The following is a 24933-nucleotide window of genomic DNA, read 5'->3' on the forward strand; positions in this document are numbered from 1 at the left end:
TATATATATATATATACACACACACACTCGCAAAAATATTTACTGCGAGAAACACTTTTTTACTGTAATATTTAATACCCAAGGAACACATAAAAATCAATAAAAAAATGACTTTATTTTGATTTATAACAAGAAATAAATTTTGTAATAAAATTATTTCGACTTTCATGATGTGATTTCAAAATAAAGTCATTTTGAATTTTTCTTGAGTAGATGTTTTTAAGTAGATGTTGAAAATAGTTATTAAATCATATAATGTTTAATTATAAAAAATTGACTTATTAAATATAGTTTCCATATTCATGAGAACATTGCTGATGTTGATTAATTCTCTTGATTTTTACAATTTTGTGCAATTTTTTTTCACTATAATGTGAAGTTATGTCTTGGTATAATTTTGTTAAATTATTATTTCGAAGTTTCTACAAGATTATCATAAAACTGTCAATATTAAGTCAACTGTAATGATTTGTAAGATTAATAAATGTTTAAATTTGTCTCATTTATATTGTATTATATGTTATGTTTGTTGCGTTTCTCTTTTGCGTTTGTCTTTGCTACAAATCCTCTGATGAGTACTATTGCTTCTCTAGAAGCATAACAGTTATATGAGCAATTCAAATTGTTTTTCTTTTTCTCTCTTTTTTCTTTTCCTTTATTTTCTCTCTCTCTCCCTTTCTCTCTCTCTCTTTCTCTCTCTCTCTCTCTCTCTCTCTCTCTCTCTCTCTCTCTCTCTCTTTATATATTTTCCTTTATCGAATGTTTGTTTTTCTTCCTTTTCTATCGAGCTGTCCGATCGATAACTTTGACTAGCGTCTCGAAGTGACGGTTTGAAATTGATTCACGTTGGCAACCAGGCTAGGCTATGGTAAGTTCCAAGGAAATGCAAATACGCCCTTGAACTCCGCATCAATAGAACTGGGCTTAGGCCACGTAAGCCTCGTTAGAATGGATGCCAGACGAACTTATAGTCTGACTTACCATTACCCGACATTTATGGATCGAATACATGCCGTTTTACGTTATTACCTCTTGCCTACTGATCTCGATGTTGAAGTTAAGTCGGTTAAAACTTCCTCTGAGGTTGGGAGCAATTCCGTGATCGACGATGAAAAGGTTACGCTATGAAAGTTTGAAGGAAAAGAAGACCGTCTCTGAACTCGGAAGTATAAATATATATCGACATCAATACAGCTTCAGAATTTATTTGCACGTTAGAGACTTGCGTTGGATTACAATTGTGCTGACATGATCGATGTATCTCTGCACAGCTATAAAGGACTTGGCATTATTATCTTGCGTGCATCAGATTTCATTGTAATGATACACGAACGCTATCTTTTTCAATGGCGGCAATGAAAATCGGTTGACGATGATGCCGGAGAAATATCGCTACTGTCGGATAGATATCGCTACTGTCGGATGCTAGATACGGCGATGCAGAGCACGTCAATAAAACGATTGACGTTTATAGCCCGAATACACGTCGTTTCTCGTTATTAGTTATGACAAGCGATCTCGATGCTGAGCGAGTTTACACATAATTTTGCATTATATGTTACGAAGTTCGAATTTATCGGACCTACCATCAACCGAACACTATGAAAAAGCGGCGCTTTCAAATCCCACGAAAAAAGCTTTTCGCGTTTACGGCCCACCTAAAACCGGAGTAGTAAACTGGACGGTAGCCAGGTACGACGCGTTTTATTCGTCCCAGAGTAGTTTCCTTTGTAGCTGCAAATGTAAATGGAAGCAGATGGCAAGAGTGCCTCTTGCGCCTTAAGAAACGACCGCAGTGGTTTTAAGTCTCTTTTGCGTAACATGGCAAAAATGGCAGCATATGCGTAAATAGAGTTAAACTGGTGACAGGTTCAAGAGTTTAACTTTATAAGTCTACATTAATTATATCTTAACTTGACTGATTTTTTATTCTTCCTAGAACTGGCAAAAAAGTAAAAGAATTATTACAGTAAAAGTATAATAATATTGATTAAAAATCGGTTCAAGTATATACTATAAATATACTACAAATATACACGTTTAGATAGAAAATCAAAGTTTTAAAGTTTCTGAAATTATAGATTTATTTATTAAATGCTAGATAATTTGATTATTTATTCTACCTTTTATTATTATCTATCTTTTATTTGTGAAAAAGAAATAAAAAAAGAAAGTAAATTAATTAACTTAATCGTTTACATTATAATAAAAGTCATAAAAAAATCTCAAAAAATTTACTATATTTTATAAATTTAATTAAAAAATTACAGATCAGTCATTTTGATTATTTTAATAGTTCTTTTAATTCTAACATTTACATTTGCGCTATTTTTGAAGTCGCACATTAATGGTGTGTTTCATATCATCGGAAGGACACGTTGGAACACCTCGTTTCTACTAACTAGTAAGACTTAGGACGAATACACACTATAAATCTACAGTAACTATAAAGCCTCACGTTCTACCACTGTGGGAGAGTTAAGTGAAGCTGTAAACCCATGAGCCCATGAATCCGTAATTCCATGGTCAGAGTTTATGGTTAGCTCCCACCATATTTACGGCTATCTCTTAAGTGTATTTGTGCAGATTAGAGGTACATAGTTGCCTTCATAAAGTACGATTAACTATGTTTGGGAACTGATACGTCCTAAAACTGACATCAATTGACATTCGAAAATATCGAAAATCTATACTCGTTACACTAAATAAATATACAAATCTTATATAGAAATTTCTTTAGAAGTTTATGAATTCCAACTTTAATTACATTTGACTTATTATATATCAATTAATAATAATTACTTTAATTAGCGCTAATAAGAAGCTGTCTATGTAATAAATTTAAGATGTATAATTTTATTTCTGCCATGCAATGAATTCTTTTCTAAAGCTGGAAATATATATGTTTTGTTAATCAAGCATTGGAAGTTAATTTTTATTTGCTATAAAACTATTTTATTGTCTCATTTTAATTCGTAAATAAATACAGTAGCAAATATTGTATATCTCTGATCCTGATTTCGCAAATATCATTGTTCTGGAGATCAGTTGCATATGCGTTTAATAATTATGGCGCTTGGCGCTGGTATCCACCATGCTGGAAGTTTAAAGCAACGACCGACCGATAACGTTCTGTCGGAACTGTGTAATCTTATTTGAAGCCCGACTCTAATTACCGCGGTTGCTACCTATGCCACGAAAATATGATTCCCCTACCATTTCGTGTTTCCATCTCTACGCCTGCACCGCTTGTATGCATTCGTCTAACTATTACTCTAATTATTTTTATCTATGTATTTCAAAGATCTCTTTGCTAAAATTTCTCTGGTTTAATAATCTTTAATTAAAAATTCTCTTTAATACATTTGTTTTTAATGCTGCACTAATATTTGATTCACATCAGATCAATGTTTATATTTCAATAGTAATTACTGTTAACAATAAATAATTAATATTATCAACTTTAGTTTTACATCATTAAATTAATAGATTTTTATTTTTCTAAAATAAATAGATAAATAACTTAAAATTACTTATTAAAATGATTCAATTACTGATATTGCAGTTCTAAAACGTTGCAATAATTTATTGGAGAGACTAATAATTGCTACTGCAAGTTTTTTACATATGTCATTGATCTACATTTTACATTATAAATGTATCTATTATAAATGTATCTATATAAAGTGACTATTATTATTTATTTTACCTATTTGATTGCTTTGATTCTTACTGTATTGCAATTTTTATATAAAGACAAAAGCTTTTATACGATATTGAAAGATGTTGCGTGTCTATATTCATACTCATAAAATAAATGTAGCAAGTAAGTTTGACTTAGAATAAAGTTTCGAAATTTTTAATCTTTCGAAAGAACAATATATACGTATGTATATAGAGAAATGCAGACAATACAGAAATTCAAACGTTGCTTTGTCAACAGTTATTTTCACATTATGTTGCCATGCGTTTATTTACGGCACTCTGCTAATTCCTATAAAATAATATGTTCAATAAAGGAGTAGCTATATGTAGTGTAAATACATGCATTCATGTATTGTATTGTTTAATTGTGTATAATGTGAGTATTCATATGCTAAGTTTATACTTAGATTCAGCGAAAAATTTACCAATGTTTTTGTTGAACTGTTAAATTCGATGAAACTGAGAAATAATTATAAATGGAAGAGAAAGCGTCTTATTTTCATTGTTTTAATGTACATTTCATATTAATATTTTCTAAATAAGGTCGGTATAATGTAAAGCTTGTTTGGTCATACGAATGGTACACGTCACGTTATTTACTTGAGAGCAAGCGTAGTATAATTATCGCAGTAATGTAATGCGTTCGGGTAATGGCTCGCGCGATTTAATGGAATTACTATTATAACTTGGCGAGCTAGGTCCGTTACCCCTTCTATCAAGGAATGGGGGCGAAATAGCAACCTCGAATAATTCGCGGGTACGCGCTCAGCCATGCGATATTGTTGTATTTCGACGAGATATGATGTTCGCCGTATGCAGATCCATAAATAACTTTCAGTTCGAGTGATGCGGGGGATCGTGTTGCTTCGATGGCTGTCTTCCGAAAAGCGGCAAGTCAAAGCGCGATGAGCGTTATGAGAGCCATCGCGAAGACAAACGAGACGCTTGCTTCTCTTGGACGCGCTCCAAGGCGTGCTCCAAATCTTTGTTCGCGCCAGTGTCTCAATTATTTTCAACTACTCTCGCTATAATATATCCATTTTGACAATGGTGCAGGTATAATGTGCGATTCTAAATTAAGTAATTGTTTTCTCCTTCCATGGATAATAATACATATACATTAATAATAATAATGTTATTACGTCGACCATCAAATATTATACTTGGAAATACGTTAGCTAGTAACCTATTATGTATATACTATATAATATTATGTACAACAGCTAACATAAATATATTTGCCGAAGTACTTGAATGTGTCTGTATCGTAATAACATTATTATTATTAATTTACATATTATGATATATACATATAATGAGAGATTAATTGAAAAAAATTAGTAAGAAAAATGATGCATGATGTTTTTAAAATATCTGACTCTGTACATTTTTTTCATTATTATATACAATATTATACAGAGATTATTTTTACTCGATTGTATGTTACAATATATCACGTAGAAAGTTTTCAAAAGTTTTCGTATAAACAATAAAAATACTTGTTTTATTTTATTATTCTTTTTTATATCTTTTGATTGATAATTTTTAGATTTTCTAATCTTTCTATGTAAATGTTTTTTAATTTAATTAATTTGTAATTACACTTCTTTCATGATAACGCAAATTTAGAAAATATTTTAGTATCAATGTCGAGACAATGTCTTTTAGGAACTGTTCCTAATTGTTTAAATAGATAATTGAATATGTATTTTAATAATCTATGAAAATCTGTCAAATTTGATATTGATCGCCCACAGTTATCTAACGCGCGACATGTGCCGTCCATTTGGTTTCTACGTAATCTTTCAGACTAAGAAGGATGTCAATTCTCCTTATTTCCGCGCACTCGATTTGTGGATCGATGAACGTGGAAATGGTGTAGTAGGGAGGTATGGAGGAGGGGGTTTCAATACGAAGATAGAAAATGGGCACGTAATTAATTCAGTGGATACGAATCGATTTTGGTCGGTTCACTATACTCGGTGAACCGTCGAGACATGTAGGGGCTTCCGTGCCGCAGCGTTACATCGTGGAATTTTGTATCCTACCGGAAACTCCTTTTTCTAATTGCGGGAGACAATTTAATCGACTGAATCCCATAACTTATGAATGATGTTCGTGCCGTCTGCTTCGTCTTACGGATGAAAGTCTACGGAGAATAAGAGTCAATATATATAATCACATTGTATCCCTGACAGCCAGCGATCGTTTTTTGCAGTCTTAAACACATAATTGGTTTTAGTTTAAATACTATTCCATCTATCATACATACAGAATAGGATACATTTTACAAAAAGTCAATTTGTTTTTGGTCCGCAATCAAGCTATTTTCGATACCTTTTTTTTGTATAACGTGATAACAGCATAGAAAAAAATACATTAGCTTGTGAGAAACTCTAATTATTCTTTTGGTGAATTTGTTACACAGTTAATATTTCGATAGATTAATTTGATCATAGATCATCAATCAATATCAAAGTTACATATTTGCATTTAACATTATTTAATTTATTTAGTATCTACATTATTTAAAATTACATTAAACATCTTGTATTAATATCTAATATATAAAAAGTATTACAATTAAATATTATAAATATTAAATTAATAAAATAAATACGAATTATATAATATTTATTTAATATTTATTTAAAGTGAAAATATTTGGTTATTTTAGTTACATAATTTGTAAATATTGGTTATATAATTTGAAAATTTTATTAATTTCATGGAAAACTATTTTTTAGCTTAGATGATAAATAAATACAGCTCGATCAGTTGTGCAAAATACAATAATGTATGCCTAATCCGGATATAAATACGAGATTATTCCGGTGATTAGCGCTTGAGGGTATCGGTAACGCCAGGTGATTCGCTATGTAGCTACGCGCTCAACTTGCGTGCATGCGTAATTAATGCCGCTCGAGTGCGAATACGTTCTCGTTTGCACAGCGTGATCAATTTGTCCATATCTAAGGGTAATCTTGGAGTAGTAGTCTAAGGACAAGGTAATGCTTGTACCTATAGAGTCAAATTGTAATCAGTCAAATTTATCTGTCTATAATATTTCAAAATTTCTTTAACTAAAACTAATTCTATATAGAATTTTTTGTGTCGCATATTATAAAAAATTGTTAAAAAATATTGAAAAAATTATTATAATGTTATCTCTAATTTTAATAAATTATATTATTTGTAAGAAGTAATTTTAATCTATTGAAATGATAAGAACGCGAATTATATAAACGATTATTTAGGGAAAAGTTATTAAATGCCGGTCGCCTAAATTGTATCTCATATTTTATATTACTAATTAATATTAAACAACGTTTAGTAACAAAGTAAGAAATAAATATGAAATGAGTAATATAAACAAAAATTTAACAAGTTTCGTCTCGTTTTGTGTGTGCTTTAAAAAGTCAGGTACAACACTTAAAAAGGTCAGGTCTGATGTTAATTTTATATCATTTTATATAGTTGATAATAATGCAATTTTACTTTGAATTTTTACATCTTCATAAAAGTTATGTTGTAGAACATTTTACGTTCATTTACATTCGTCGTATGTCATATTTGCAACTATTATACAAAGATTAAATCGCAACTTCTATAATATCTATCCCTAATAAATAATACTAATAAATAATAATAAACTAAAGCTGATAATTAATAATAGGAAAATTAATAATGTGAATACAAGTGTTAATTACAAAAATAAATTTAGACCAATTTAATATTTTATTTGTATTTTAATGTCTTTATCTTTCCATTACTGAAATTTATTTATTACTGGTATTTTATTAATTATGGTTTATTAATTATTAAATAATTATTCCTTTCTTCCATAAATTATTAAAATTAGATAATTGCAATCAATTATTATATATATTTGTATTAGTTTATAATTTTTTTTTATTACTTAAGCAGTATATTAATAAATTTATTCGATAATTATAACAACAAATATGACTTTACGATAATTACATATCATGGCGGCTCTGAACACTTTAATTCACATGGCCAGCCTATTTGCGGAGTATACGATAAAGAAGTAGATTAACGATCCCGTTTCTTTATACGATGCTGGAGTTTTAGATGATTACGGGAAGTTCAGAACGCGCGCGCGCCTTGGATAACGTCAAGATTCAGCGATATCGTGAGTCACAATAACGATAACTGCACGGATACCGGTACGACGAGAGTGTAGTATTGAATTGCAATCTTCAGAAATGGTATCTCGATGCATCGCCGCGCGTCGCTGTAACAAGATTAGCGAGTTTCAAGCAACCAAGCGCTACCATATTCTCTTTTCGGCGCGATCCTTTCATGTAAATCCCCGGTAAAATCAAATCGAGCATTTTGTATTGTTCGCCATTCTAGAAAAGCACTTGCTGTATGTCGCCCTGCGATTGCTTTACTATCAAGATTTGAAAATCGAAAATGGATCAAATGTAAATAAACATTTTATTTTTCAATTGGTCGAAGTGACATCTTACACTTTTCCACAAAAACTAGATCTATAATAAAACGCAGAATTTTTATATAATATACATGTCAAATTTCTTTGAAATTTTTTAATTTAATATCTAAAGACACACGCAATGAATTTATATATTTTTTATATATCATTTTTTATTTTAGTAGTACACTGAAAAAAAATATAGTCAATTTTAATAAATATTGAATACTGCCAAATATTTATTAAATATAAAGATATATTTATTTGATACAAAAAATGTTAATTTGATTTAACAATCATTTTTTTTTATTGAACAAGTATTTACTTACTATAAGTAAATATTTAGTTGGCAATATTGAACTAAATATTTAATAAAATTAACTATATTTTTTTCTCAGTGTAGGACTAACATGTCACATGATAAAACACAGTCTATTTGCAGATCGAAAAATTGCGATTTTTATTTTTATTACATCCGATTTCTAATCATTTTTTTATCAGGTCAGACTCTCTATATTTCATCAATATCTGTAAGAAATTGGATTGAAATTGTACAATTCCTCAATTTTTTTATGGTAAAGTAATTCCTGAGCTGACAAAAAATTGGCGGAAAGAGGTCACAGTATTAATATTCCTGGAAAAACGCGATTGGTACGATTTAATCTCGATGAAACTAGAACGGAGACCATATTGATCTTATGCGATCGATGTGCATACGTTATGCATTGACGTTGACACGCCGTGTCAATCCATTTGGTAAGCACTTTGATATGTCACAATGAGTTGTTATTGATTATTAAACTCTCTGACCCCGCCCCCTCCCCTCCATATATTCTCTGTTTTTATATATTTTTATGTAACTAACATTCGAATGTGATATGTGGAATCCATTGAAACGTGATAATAATAATGATTAATAATAACATAATTAATAATAATAATATTCTTAATGTAGTTGTGTTATTAAATAATTAATATATATATATCACAATAATTACAGTTAATAGTAAAAGCAATAAAATGTTAAACGATAATTCCTTGTTTGTTAATAAGAAACATACGTGACGAAGGCTAATCCGCACAGGAATAATGAGAAATCGTTTAATGATTTGTTACTCATGTAAATCATGTCTTGCATAGTAATTCAGAATATATTCAGAATGTGATCGCGAATGCAACACGATGTCCACGAATGCGCACAACACATAGAACTCCGTAGGCTTGTTTTGTAATTAATTTAAACAGAGGTGTTGCAAGGAGATCGCGTGACGCGTTGCTTGCACGTTTTAATTGTTAGGGTGGTTCCTGCATTTAGGCAAGTCTTGATAAGTAGGCGGATCGGAAGGGCGGACGTGATAACGAACAGCAGAGATCTGTTTGGGGTGATATACTCGCTTCAGATATTCCAGCAAGTTACATCAATGCACATTGGTTGAAGATGTTCATTATTAATGCATGAAGTTTACGCGATAGACTTATTGATCGATGTTTGCATAAGTGAATTGATTTAGGTTGCCACAATAAAGATGTTGATAATGTTGTTACTCATTTTTATCTATCGTCTTTTATCATCTTTTATCCAGTATCAGTTGTATAATTTAATATTTTTTTTATTATAAGATTTAATGATTATCTTTCTAACGTCATTAAAGTATGGTACAAATTCATTATACAATATTAAATTGAATAATATCACGGACTTCATATTTCTATTGAATTTTGATCGAGTATTGCAATTGTAATAATTATCAATTATTAATTTCACTCAAAAGAATAAAAATTTTTTATATTTGCTGTTATAATATTAAGTGTGGGAAAAAGTTCGTGGCGTTTTTCCCGTTAGATGTAACGGGAAAATATTACTATTATTAAATAAAATATTACTAATATTACAATTTAAATCATTTTTTGTTTTCCAATTTAACTCTGTTTTTTTTAATAATTATGAACACTTACCACATACTTTGTTTTATTTGCAACATATTAATATAAGTTACTTAATACAAATTTATATAAGTTTTATTATTTGTCCATCGCGCGAGTATAGGCAACGAGGAAAAATTTATTTTCGTGCCTTTCGAGTGACACTACTGACGGCATTGCTCCAGGCTGGATTCCGCCACCTGATTGGCGTTTTTAATTTTCCATTCATCCGGGCGTAGTAGAGCCCGCGGGGTACCCGACGTTTTACGTGCAAATCCCGCAGTGCACCCGCACGAGTTGCTCCGATTGCGTAGGTACGCGCTTAATAAAATTGGAGGAAAAATCGTCCACGTTGCAAGTACGTCCTGTCTCATTCGGATGGACGTCACCGGAAGGCATGTAATTTATTCGACGTTCATATACGAGAAAGTACGTATCAAAATGTAATCCTTGTACGCTGCGTACATGAACAAGACTCTATTTTTTTATTGCTTCCATTAGAAATTTAATATAAAATTATTGATAGTCAATAATCTATACATATGATGAAACATATATGTATATGTCAATGAAAAATTGAAAAATGACAGATATTACATGATATTTACATGTTACATAAATATTCCTGAAAAGAAGGATTTCAAAGTGACAAGTAAATAAAATATTGAATATATTTATTTGGATGAAAATCTCAGAATGTTTTTTTTTTTTCAATTTCTTTAACCCAACTTAATTAATACGTCAATAATGAATATTTACGTCAAACGATAATAAGTTTTACTCAATTAATTTTATATGAATATTTCATATTACAAAGCCAGTAAACATTTTTTCATATAACTTGTTTTAAGCAGTCTAAATAATTGTTTGATTTTTTTGAAGTCTTATAATATAAATGGAATAATTATTTTAGTAATTATTTTATTAATAAAATATTAGCCTATTTAGCTTTAATGCAGACTTTCTATCACTAAAAGAAAGAGTTTGGTAATAATTACAAAATGTTGAGTGAAATAGTAATTAAGCATTATAATAAATTAAGTATAATATTATTCTAATAAGAATATACAGAAGAAAGAATTTGATAACACATGTTAAGTAAAATAATTTTAATTAAATGTTTGATTAATAAAATTAAAAATAATTTTTTGATTTTAATATTAAATATTAATTCTTATTAACCGGATGGTTATATTATTGGGTTGTCCGGAAAGTTCGTGCCGACTAACCTATATAGTTTAATAAATATATAGACTAAAATTTAAATCTTCTGCGTTTCAATTTTCCTTCAACATCGGCACGAACTTTCCGGACAATCCAATATTATATTTGATAATATTTAATCATACAATGATCAAATAATCATTAATGCAATATATTTTATCATTTTTCTAGCAAAATATTTTCTAATTGTTTAAGAGAAAAAAAAATTTGGAAAAGAAAATTTGCTCTCTTCTCATTCTGCCTTTCAAAGCAGTATACGATTTGATGATATTTAATTCAGATAATTGCGCAAGGAAAAATAAAATTTTGAAGAACAGTGAGCAATTTTGGAAAATAGAATGAGAACAAATTTCCTTCTTCTCTCAGCACTTATATAACATCACTTATACAAGAAATTGAAAAATGTTCTATTAAAAGAATAGTACGATATTATATTGATGACTATTCAAGCATTATATAATTGTATTTCAAGAAGAATAAAATCTGTATTAAAAGGAAATAGTAGACCAATCTTTTATTCATATTATAAGAGAAATAATGTACTTTTTAAATGTTTCTATTATTTTATCTGTCTCCTGTATGACGGCAAAATTAAAACAAAATTTGGTTTTCATTAAGTTTAATTATAATACAATAGTTATTGCATTATTATATTGTAATCTTAGTTGTAAAGACTAAAGATTATTTATGTAGATTTTATTAAATATGGTATAACAAAACATCTAATATTTCATTAAATAAGTGATTTATAAAAAGTAAATGATATTTTATTAAATCGATTTATAAGATATAAACATAAATTTTATTAATTGCTTATATTTCTGTTCGAAATGGATTTTAATAAAAAATTATTATCATAAAATGCGGTTACCTATAGTTCTACATTATTTTTTTATGATATATAGTTCATAAAGAAAATAATATAGATTTTACTAAATATAACAGAACATCTGATATTTTATTAAATTGATAATTCATAAGGAATACTCGAAAATTTTGTTAACTGATTATATTTCTGTTCGAAACGGATATTTAGTATTCCCGTATCAGAAATTGGTATCAATTAATGAAAATTTAATATATTAATAATACATATATATATATTTTTGAACGTAAATATTATAATATATTTATAATATAATTCGTATATCTGAAATTATTTTTAATTATTATTTTTACTACTATATGTTGTTTTAATGTTATTAATATTATTAAAAGTATTCTATTATTGTTGTATATAGCAAAGATGCATGTTTTTACTATATCGATATTATCAATTTACAAGAAAATAATTATTTATATGATTCAGAATTTCTTGCAATTTTCTTATCGCTTTATTTGATATCTTTTATTAATCCTAAAGCCTTTTATTAATCCTAAAGCCTCCACAAGGATGAAAATTTGAGTACTTGGCGACACGTCTTGCTAATCTCGTTCACGTCACGCAACGTTGCAGATGTCGTAGTGGATATGACGACGGTGACGTTGTTGACATCTATAACACGTCGAGATGTACGTCATTGTTCTCATGCCACTTTCTTCATCTAGCATATATAACTCACATATAGTAACGATTTTATATACTATATTTATATACTCTATGTATAATGCAAAATCATTTCATCACTCTTTTATCATAAACACCAAAAGCTTCAATTTCCGAAGCAAATGCCGCATGATTTTCTTTCAGAGAAAATAAAAGTGTGCTATTACTTCGATGTTATCACTTTCTCTATTTACTGTAAATTACATAAAATAATAGCTCTATTAATCTATCTAACATATTTATCATTAGATTTTTGACAAATTATGGTTTTCATAGATAGCTCATGAAATTAAGCTTTATTTAATGAGTAATTATATAAAACCAAAATTAAAAATGTTTTTACAAGAATTCATTGAAAAATGTTTTAACTTCTTTTAAAGAATGGTTATATCGCTATATTAAAATCATCACTATAGCTTGCAAAGAATAAAATATGTAACAGTTCTTTTAACAAATTCTGTAATTCAATAGTATTTATTTAAAATGAGTGCTTGCAGAAAATAAGTAACGCGATTAATTGACAGTCGCTTTAAGGCAGTTGCAGTCCCTTCAATGTTCTTACGAACAAGGATTGTTTCCATCGTGAAATCAGCCTTGTCTTTAGTGTGCGAGCATCCGCGACCGTCGCATCGTGCGAGAAGATGAAAACCCGAAGTAGTTGGAGCTCTTGACGTCGGAAATCTTGTCGTCTGCGCGGCGACGATGGCGGCACTCGAGAAATACGTCGTTGCCTAATGCCACGACTTTCACGAAGCGTGAGTAATACGTATTGTGGCCCGCAGTCGTGTCGTGATTTTCACCGTACAGACGCGCCGGTGTTCCCGGGGGCGGTCACGTCTTGCGCGAGATTCAATTTGCCGCTAACCTCCGCTCCCCCGTGCTCTCCCCATGCCGTTCCCTCGTTCTCGTTGCCGGTAACCATCACCGCCACCCCCCGGGATCTCCCGCTCTAACGCGCGTCTCTTTTGCCGCTCGTTTCATCTCTTTCCCCTCCGTCCCCCGACAACCTCCGTTCACTGCCTAAAATCGGTGAGGTAGTATAAACGATCGTTCGAGAGGGCGGGCAAAAGGATTTCTGTTGACCTGGCGTGACGCGGATCCAAGATTTCTATGGAGAAGTCAAAAATTCATCGTTATCCTCCCACCCTCGGCGACACGTGGCATTGCATCGGGATTTCGGAGAGCTAGGTCGAGCCTCCTGAGGATCCTCTCCCTCACGTGACTAGCCCCATTGCCCTTTCATGCGCACGAGAGAGATTTCCTCGATCGCAGAAAATGAGTTTACGTGCAGTGGTAATGTTCAACGTTTCAGGACGTACATGACAAAGCCGATAATCACATTTGGAAGAAAAAGAAAAAAAAATAATAAAAGATAAGGAAAGTAAAAAATAAATCTTACAATGTAAAACTTGTAACAGAATTCTGTATATGTATATATTGAACTCTTTATTATTAATAAAAATAAGTATATATATTGCAATTTTTTTCTTTTTTTCTTCGTTTCATAAATTGTTATCTACAAAAAACGTTTTATTTCTTCACAATTCTTAATATATTTGTATTAAAGTATTTAGTTTATTTCATTTATTGCGCTCATTAGTTGTTTGTTTTGTATGATGTTGATTTCTTCAAGTTTAAAAACTTATAGATTTATTTTCTTTTTCTTCGCAAACAGTGTAAATTTCATATCGTATGAGTAAATTGGATTGCAGTGGCCAACATGTTATGATCTTCTATGTTCTAAATTGGCAAATACTCTCATATTTGTTCAGTGTGTGAAATATCTCTTCCATAGTTTACTTGCGCAATATCGTAAGCGTGATTACTTACGAAAGTATTAAAAAAAATATTTATGGATAAATAGAGAATATTAATAAAAGTAAATACTATCAATTAAATCCGTTACTGAAACGAATATATATAACAACAAATCGAATGTATTACAGACTACGATATTGATTATTCGTTCTACAAGAGGGTAGCATATGCGCACGGCAGTAATAGGTTCTCTATATAATATACCAGTATACTTTCAATATAGTAAACAATAGTAAACAATATTTGATAAATTAAGTTTTCGATAGGTGCGACATATATGTATTGTTTGCTATATTGATGATAAATATATTGTATTACTAGAAATTTTTTACTGTCTGCTACTATAAAAGGAATTAAAAATACGGAATATTTATTTTTTATATAAAAAAAAAGAAAAGACTCTTTTTAAAACATTTAGAGTTTTGTTGTACGTTTCATAGGGGTGAGATATATTGTTATTCATGGGTGGGATGTACAGTTCACGAAAAATTTACAAATAGTGCTTATAAATAAGACATAAAATGATGGAGCAATTTATAGAATTTGTTTGCAAAGTTTTATTAAAGAATAAAAATAATAAATGTATACGAAGTGTAATAGATAATAATTTGAATCTTTTAAATATATTGCAATATATATGTTGTGATATGAGATAGGTACATATAATGCAATGTAATGTTTTTTTTAAATAATATTGATATACAATAGATATAAATAGAAGTAATTTTATTATAAAACTTTTGTATTAGACATTTTTTTAATTTTTTATTTTTAATAATACAATTACACGCAAAAAGATAATTATAATAATTTTCAATTCATTAGCTTGACGTTTTCCCTTAAATTGAAACGGGATTGTAATATTACATATTAAATTAAGAGTCAGTTTAATAATAATGATGCTAATAAACATCTTAAATACCGTAAAGAATTTTAATAACAACACTTAGAATTACAAATTTGGCTTTGATCTTAAACAATATTCTTAATATTGACAAATTGACTTTCTTTTTGTAAAACAAATATCATTCTACTATAAATGAAATATTGTCCCACTATAAACAAAAAGTTATATGTATACTGTTTTTATATATACAATATCTCTAAACTATTGTAAAATAATAGATAGTTAAAATTTTATTTTACACAAAAATAACGTCAAATAAAATTGACGAGAAACAATAAAGAATTATACACGAAATATATAGATGAAAATAGTTAGCAGTATGAAATTCGGTTAACATTTTTAATCATGTTTATTTAATCAGTGGTTCAGCCATTCTAATGCAACAATGTAAGTCGAGTCTTCTTATATGCGGCTTTAAAACGAGGCAATACCACTAATGGGTTTAAGCATGGTTTCCTCTAAGCTTGTCGCTGCTCCAGCGAACGTGCTCGATACTCAGTGGAAAGGGCAAAAAAGAGTGTGAGAGAGAGAGAGAGAGAGAGAGAGAGAGAGAGAGAGAGAGAGAGAGAGAGAAGAGAGAGAGAGAGAGAGAGAGAGAGAGAGAGAGAGAGAGAGAGAAATGCGCGCGCGAAGTAACGAAAGGAGAAAGTGGAAACCACCAAAACGGTCAGACATGGCGTAAGTAGTAAGGGTCCAGGTACGCATCAGACACGCGCTATAGCATCTCACTTTCGAAAGTTGCCGGCTAGGAGCTTCGGTCGACGAGCAAGTGATTACGTTAAAAGCACTTTACACCTATTTTCCCCACCGATACTATATACTTACAGTATTGTAGACGATAAAATACAAAGTAATGCGTTATAAGTCGAATGCTACTCACGTTTGTCAATCTTTTTGCTGCAATCTTTATTTCTTATTCTTTGTTTTCGTCTCACTTTTTGATAAGCATATTTACTGTAAGAGTAAACTTACAACAATTTAGCTTATTATATTGCTTTTATATTACAGAATATAATAATAATAATTTCTTTCTTGAGATCGAAATTGAAATTATTGAAAAATTGCTCAAATCAGAAATAAAAGCTAATATATATATTTTTTCCTTTTATTATAAACATAATTTTTTAAAATAATTTCAAATAAAAGATAAAGCATTATTGACATGAAAGGCATTATTATCATGAAAAATTTTTTAAATAGATAACCAACTCTAGCGCATATAAATTTAATTAATTATTTCGATTAGTTATATTCTTGCATTATATTTTTTTTATTATAATAAAACATATTTATTGTTGACATTATTTATATTATTAACATACAAAACAGTACTTTAAAAAGATAAGTTTTATGAAATATGTATAATTGTTTTGTATCACTTACAAGTTTTTACAAGTTTTCATTATGTTGTCACTGTGTTTTATCTATCACTGAGTCTTTTTATCTCTACTTTCATTCTTTTATTTTTACCTACTTTTTTATTATCCAATGAGATATCAATCCAATCTCATTTTGGATGGTCAACGTTGTGGTCAAATCTCTTTACGGTAATCAACGAGTTCTTCCGTTGATTTTCTCATTTCTACCGTTTATTTTTCCCTTCACGTCTTACTTCCTGTTACAGCAATGTTCGATTCTTCCTTTTGCACGCGTTGATCTCAAGGCAGTCTTTTCGTATTTCTGAGCCGCCACTTCTCTACCGCCGATCGCTTCCGCCTCCTGTAATTTCCTCTTTTCTTCCTTTTCCGTTCTTCCGACTCTCAAGTTTTTATCGACGGATACGAGCCGAAATGGTCTCTCTTCAGCCGTGCTCCACCTTCTCATTTCATCTCCACAATGTTCCACGGCGTGTCTTAACAAGAGAATTAATGTCTCTGACTAAGTTTCCTTGCACGCGGCCGCGTTTAATTTGCACGGGGATATATATCCGACGTGTCAATTACAATATATTCGGCGTGTCTCTTATTATTGGAGTTGACATTCGTGACCTGTTTGTAAATTTATAAGGAGATATTGAAGGAGAAAGTTTATGCCATACTGATAATGACTGAGTCAAACGAGGACAGCCGAAAGGAAACTCAAGATGGTGACCCGTAGATGCAGCTGGAAAATTTCGAGGGCGTTGCATTTCTGGCGCATTTGTGCTAGGTAATTCTCGTGTAACAGCTTGAGATTATGTACAGCGTGAAAAACAAAAGTCTGATATTTAAGAGCAAAAGCCTTGATGGAACATCGATATCGAAGTATGCAATGTACAGAAAAACAATTAATGAGCTCCAAATGTTGATTTTAAGACAATATTGATAAATTTGATAAATGTTTTTCTTTAAAAATTTCTTACTTTTTATTTCAATACTTTCCCTATTTATAATTTTTTAAAGAAATGTTTAAAAATTTTATAACCGCTTTTTTATTGGTCATCAGAGTTAAATATTTACATGAAAAACACGCATGCGCTAATATCGCAGATAGAGGCGTTCTAAAATTAATAAATTAATAAAAGACAACAATTTTGTTTTAATTACATGCTTTATGAGTGGATAATTCATTAATTAATTGTTGTTTTCAGTCGATTGTATCTGAGCAATGTAATCAAATTAGAAGTTTTTTCATCGTTGGCAATCCTTTTCGTCTTCTTATTTTCTCCGCACCTTTCACTTTACCTTCGCCTTACCGACTCATCGTTTACTCGCCCTTAGCCCTGTCTGGAATTACGGCACGCCACATCGCCGTCGCGTTTCTTCCTTAATAAACGTCGACAGCGATAATGCGCCTCATAGTACGAGGGATATTTAGCGCACTTCGCGTTGTAAGCTCGTTGAACGTGAATACTTGCGACGTCCGACGTTCCGTCTTAGTTCGTTGCATGTAATGTTAAGCTCATAATTGCCATAAAGTAGACCGTAAAACTTGGTTCTCCCATGGAGCTCTATTATACGCTCTCCAAATTTTCAAGTCTGTGGCGGATAATTTTCCACTTCTATCCTACTTTCATACGGCTCGAAAGTAATCTTCTTGTTGCTCACATCTTATAGTTTCTTAAATATAGAATATCGACTAAATGCATTAAAGCGCATTAGTTAACGACCGTGCAAAACAAGATAAAAGAGGAAGATTTATATTTGTATGCAAGATAGACAGCCTAAAAAATATCAATTTCAAATTCAAATTAATGTTTTGATTGATATTATAAAATTATTTATTATCAATTCAAATATATCACCGTGACATTCTAAATATTTTCTAATACACTCTTTTATGTTTGTCATAATATTATTAAGTTGATCATTAGATTACAATAAGTCATCGTTCTTTAATATTATTTTTTGAAATAATATTAAAATATTATTTCAATTTGAAATAATATTAAATTTAAATATACATATTTATTATTATTAAATAAAAAAATTTTTATATACAAAAAAATTTTTTGTACCCTACTACAATACGGAAAATAATTATGATTTATGCTAAAAAGAATATGATTCTATTCGAAAAAATTATTACATTTTAAAAATTAATTAAATTTTATATCAATGATTTGTTTAAAAAAATATGATTACAAAATGGTAAATTAAATAGTGAAAGATTTTTCTTTGCTTCACTTTTTTTTCTTAATTTGGAAAGCTAAGTCAGTTTTTAGACTCACCCTATATGTATTAAATGTTCTATATTAATTCTCTCAGACGAATTGTGGATTAGATACGGTTTCAAACTCAATTTTGGCATATTACTGATTCCACGAATCCCTGCGTTATTCGAGAAGTATTTTCGATTGGTAGCAATAGACAGCATCCCACGGCTGGACTTTATCCTCCAATTGCTGAATACCAAATTTATCGGGTAAAACGTCGACGATATAGGTGGTCCGCGTGGCGTGCTGGCGACACGTGTCCCGATAACGGACGCGAGGACCACGCCACAAACTCATTACGGAAACGAATCGGCCGATTTGGGTCGTTCGATTCCCTTAACGACGCCGTTTGCCTATAAAGAATTCAATGTTAACCTGTATCTACTCGGGCCATACGTGCGCGCACGTATTGGAAACATTATGTTTAATTATGTAGCTAAATATCTGGCCACGTGGTCACGATTAATGATGCTAATGCTCTGATCCGAGTACACGTTTCACTTGCGATTGGCTCTCGTTTGTAAAACGATTACATGTAGTATTGAGTATCGTAAATATCGTTGCTCTGGCTATTACGAAATAATGCAAACGAAAATCTTTTAACTTGTATTGTTAATTTAGGAAAATTTTTACATTAATTTAATATATAATAATTAAAGATATGATCCATTTTACGCAAATGTTTTGAAGATTCTTGGATTGATTAATTTGTAAAATTCTTTTTTCTGATTGGTCGCAAAGCATTTGCAACGTTAAAGGAGAGGGGGAGCAGTCATATCTTAAATATATAGTTTTCTATTATTTATTCATATTACATCTTTACAAGAGATCCATGCCATGGTCTTGATGCAAAGTAATTCTTTCAGATTTGTTTCGGTTTGGTTAGCGTTGTTTATATTCATCGAAAAAGATATACCTATATCGTCTATTATGAATTCTTCGCATTTAGATATTCGAAAGATTTATGGTTCCATTCTATGGAATGTACTTAAACGTTGAGTTATTAAGGATCTTCTCTTCGGCTGAATTTATAAGAGGTGTTCTTTGATATTTAGGAAGCTGCGAGAATCGTATTAGCAAAACGAAAAATATTGTTAACCGAGATCTCGTAAGTATCGATAAATAAAAGGTCATGGGATTTAGCGAAATTTACGGCAGACGACAATTCTTACGGCTAAAGCGTTGAAAGACGGCACAACGATTGGCGAGAGAAAAGGTAAAAAATCGTGAGATATATCCCGGCGACAAATAACTGCTGCTGTTGACCCTGACCGGACTGATCATGGATCTAGCTCGTCTTTTAGGAAGCTTTCTTCGAATAACGGCATCCATTCTTAATACCACTGATATACGGAGAGAAGGCGAAATATTTTTCATTACATAACAAGAAGACTATATCTTCGTAAAATAAGACATAGTGTTGTGTGTATAGCTAATATAGTTTTTTTTTTATTTTGTTTTATTCTTTTTAAACAGAAGTGAAGTACTGTCTGTATTTATATATTTCAGTACTGACAGTACTGAAGTATTTCAGTACTGTCAGTACTGAAATATATTCTTTACTGATTAGATTATACAAAAACTTAAAGTATAAAATATATTCAAGCATTGTAATAAGAAGATATTTTTAAATAAATTAATTTATGAAAATTATTAAAATGTTACTTTTTTTAAAATTTAATTAGATTTTATTAAAATTAAAAAATTTTTTTTTAATTTAAAAATTTAAAAAAGTGAATACAAGATTATTATAAGATATTTAATAAAACCCTCCCAAAAAATAAAAATTTATAATTTATATTAGAATTAAATGTTTTAAATTATAGAAAAAGCTATATCAAATTTTTGAAATATGCATGTTCTTTCTGTAAGATATTTCAGTATGTGCGTTTGAATTTATTAATTATTATTTTGATGAACGCTTTGTAAAAATCTTAGAATTAAATAGCAAATTATTTTCATATTGAATAGAAAGAATATTGTTAATTAAATTAATGAAGTAACATATTTAATATTTCAGAGATTTTTAATTCTATATTTCAGTATTATGTATTAATTTATCAGTTTTTCTTCTATTTCTCTCTGCCCACATTCTTTCTATGTGTATGTGCGCGTGTTTGTGTATAGCAAAGAGAATGATTTAAAAAAAATTCTATTTACTTTCTTGGTCTCTTCATTTCTCAGTTCGTTATGCCGAGTAATTCCACGTTGATAGTGCCTTTCATATGCACTGCTCCAGTTTGAAAAATACGGAAAGAAATCCGTTTGCGAGAAATAACTACGAGTTGCACTGACAGAACCAATCATCGTTTCGGATGGTTTCGGCTTTTCTGGTATCGAGAGAAACCAAAACGATTCGTTCTGCGAATAAGTCCAGGCTAGTAACGTTACATGTATATTGCATGTGTAGATGCGATTGCATAACCGAAATTTTCGTATACATAACATATTTGAAATCAATTTTTTGGGAAATTTTTTAAGAATATATAAATACCATACTACTTTTTTTGTATATCCTTTTTTATATGTATATAAAAAAATCATTACCTAGCTCTTGTTCCTATATGTAAATAATGCGAAAATTATTATCAAAATTAAATTAGTTTTATCCGTTCCTATTTTAAAGATGTTGTCTATTTTAAAGTCTACTTTAAAACATTTTAATACTTATAAATGAAAAATGGAGCTTAGATTGATTTGAACTTCCGAAGTTTAATCCGCAATTTTATTTTAAAATGTTTTATAGTTTTTTATTCTTAAAGAATTTATCATTAAATTGAGATTTAATTTTTCGAATATATGTGGTATACATATTAAAATCTTATTAGTGTTCAAAAGTTAAAAAAATTGATCTCAATTTTATTAAAGCAAAGAAAAAAGACAATACTAATGATGCGCATAATGCGTGATCTCGATGATCAATAAGGCACAATTTTCTCCGAATCTTATTTCGGCGTACACCTGTTGCTTAAACGTCATACTAAGCGAAGTAAGGCGATATCATCGGCGATATCTTTTCAGTCAGATAGCAGTGGAAACATACCGTTGAAATTTATTGATGGTATGCAAAAAATGTTAATCGGCAACCACATTAGAAAAGCAGTTTTAAAATGCACAAAGACGGTCGGGATTTTAGATTTCAAGAATGGAACATCGAAATGTTTTGCGACTAGATATATCAGTGGTTCGTGGAAAGGATGGGTTTGGTGAGTCATAAAGGGTAAGGTGGGAACGAGGGTGTGTGACACATACCCCCGAGATGGACTTGCCATTATGCCCAAACTAAAGCCGGTATTCAGCTATCCGCAAGCTTATTAGCATGCAAGCGAGCTCGTTGCCTTAGGTGGCTTGAAAGCCCCGTATGTCACATTCACGACGTGTTACCCTAGACGCGCAACATACTGCACCGTGGCACGATATACTGGCAGCAACATCCTATCCCCTCCGACCCCCTTCCTTCTCATGTTCCTTTCAACCGGCGACTGCTTCGTCTCCCGTCGTCTCGGAGTACATCATTGAATGATGCGCGAACCTGCCTAAATTATACGCCTCTTTCGTCCGACAATTCAAAGCTAATTCCTCTAATTGGCTCGCTCGCGTATTTGCCCTTTTAGATACGTTATTCGAGACAGCTATGACGACGTCATGCTTACGCGGTATAGTGTAGGATAATGTACCTATCCAGCACTTCTCAGCATAAACCATGAGCTCGTATAAATAGATATCTTCTGTTACATGAGCAATAGTTGCTGTTTGCTATGTAGTTTTAGCAAGAAATTGACAAAGTAAATGATAATATTAAATAATATAAATGATAATTATAAATGATATTATTCAAGTATAAATTTAATATTAAAGTTCTCTGTTTTTTTTTCAAATACATTATGTCTAGTTTTAGTTTGATTTCTACATACATATGTAGAATATTGTAAATATAAAATGAATATTTTAGTAACATATATACAAATACATACATAAAGTGTACTTATATACAACAAAAATTTCAACAAATTTAATGATACTTTTTTTAAAATTTTGAGAATTTTAAGGAAACTATTAAATTGTAATTATATTACAAAGAAAATTAAAATTATTAATATTAAATATAGAACACAATCAGAATAGATTCTATCTTTAAGCAGTTTAATATCAATACAAAGCATATCTGTATGTGAGCCTTTAGAATTTTCTTATCATGGGATACGTTCTCTTCAGAACTTTGAAAAACAAAGGACGATTGTAAAGTAGAGCTAGCGATAAATATTCCTTCGTGTTGACTAATGATCTGCTCATATAATTAAAGCCAATGCATGGTGATCAATGTAATAACGAGATAGCATTGGCTTTGCCAGAATGTCTTCCGTAGGCACATGTCGGAAAATTACTATAGAACGTGACTAAGATTACCAATGCGTCATTACTTGGTATTCTAGACTGTTAATTAACTGGATCGTCTCTAAGCGAACGCGACGCTTTTTGGCACGGGACATTGCGCGGTGTCCATTGCCTGTTGACACTGATAAAGCACGTTGATACGATTGCCAATAACAGCATCGCTTCAATTAGTTTCTCAATTTTATTGATTTTTGGATTTTAAGATTTTAATTTTTTTCCAATGCAAAATTTTACAGATACAAAGTTTGTATAACAAAATTTTACGATAATACGGATTTTTAGTCATGAAGTGCTATTTGTAAAAACGGACAGATTTTTTAAACGAGATTAAAGTTAAAAAAAAATAAAAACTAAAGAATTTTATAACGTTATAAATTTATTAATTTTATAACTTTATAAATTTTATTAAAGTAAAAAAAAAATCTGTAATAAATCTAAAAAATATATACCTATATATACATACTTACTTTATTTTTAAGTTATTGATAAAGTTATTGATTAAATAAGATATTTAATCTTTATATGGTTAAAGTTTAAAAAATTTAAATTTATTTTTTAAATTAAAAACTTTTAATTTAATTAATTATAATTAAAGGGAATTGGTAGAATTTAAAAAATAGATCTTATATTTTTCAAAGCATTGATTACATGCATGATTAACATGCAACATCGGACTGATAAGATGATATTATTGTTTTAAATTCTAAATATTTGAATAGCTCTTTTGCTACTTACGTTGCAGTAAGGCGGCATTTTTATCATGCAAAAATCACATGTGGTATCTTCAACAACTTGAGTGGCTGAGCATATTTACCTGCTCGAGGACAAAAGGAGATTATTTTTAGATCTTCCGTATTAGGTTCGTGCTACTTAGTATATGGGATAGAATCAGCTTCAGTTAATCTTTGCTAGGGGTTGAATTTTCGTCAGTTTTATTTTGTTCAAAATATTTCAGAATTTACTGCTTCTTTGACAATACTTTTATTATACAGTTCACTGTTTTCTCGGTCACAAAGGAAAACGGATGTACATATTTCCCACATGCCGTGACACAACTTATATAAAATAAAAACTAGGAAATATTTACATACTCGAGGATGAAAATTTATTTTATTTTTAAATTTTGTATAAGATATTTTCGCAATGTTGATAATGTTTAGATTAATCTTTATTTGTAAATATATATATTTATAGATTTTGAGAAGTATAAATTGTAGCAAATTTTTGACACAGCAGATACAGATAATAGATACATAAAATAATAAATAAATGACATTAGCAAAAGAAGAAGAGAAAAATTTAATCTTTATCAATAATCTAAA

General features: G+C 30.1%; 1 protein-coding gene across 1 annotated transcript in view; it reads left to right on the forward strand.

The window, feature by feature from the left end:
- Positions 1-24933, forward strand: part of LOC108693946 (CUGBP Elav-like family member 2) — a 560873-nt gene that overhangs the window by 994 nt on the left and 534946 nt on the right. The window lies entirely within an intron of this gene.

Source organism: Atta colombica, unplaced genomic scaffold (genome assembly GCF_001594045.1).
Source record: "Atta colombica isolate Treedump-2 unplaced genomic scaffold, Acol1.0 scaffold111, whole genome shotgun sequence".
NCBI classification, from domain to species: domain Eukaryota; kingdom Metazoa; phylum Arthropoda; class Insecta; order Hymenoptera; family Formicidae; genus Atta; species Atta colombica.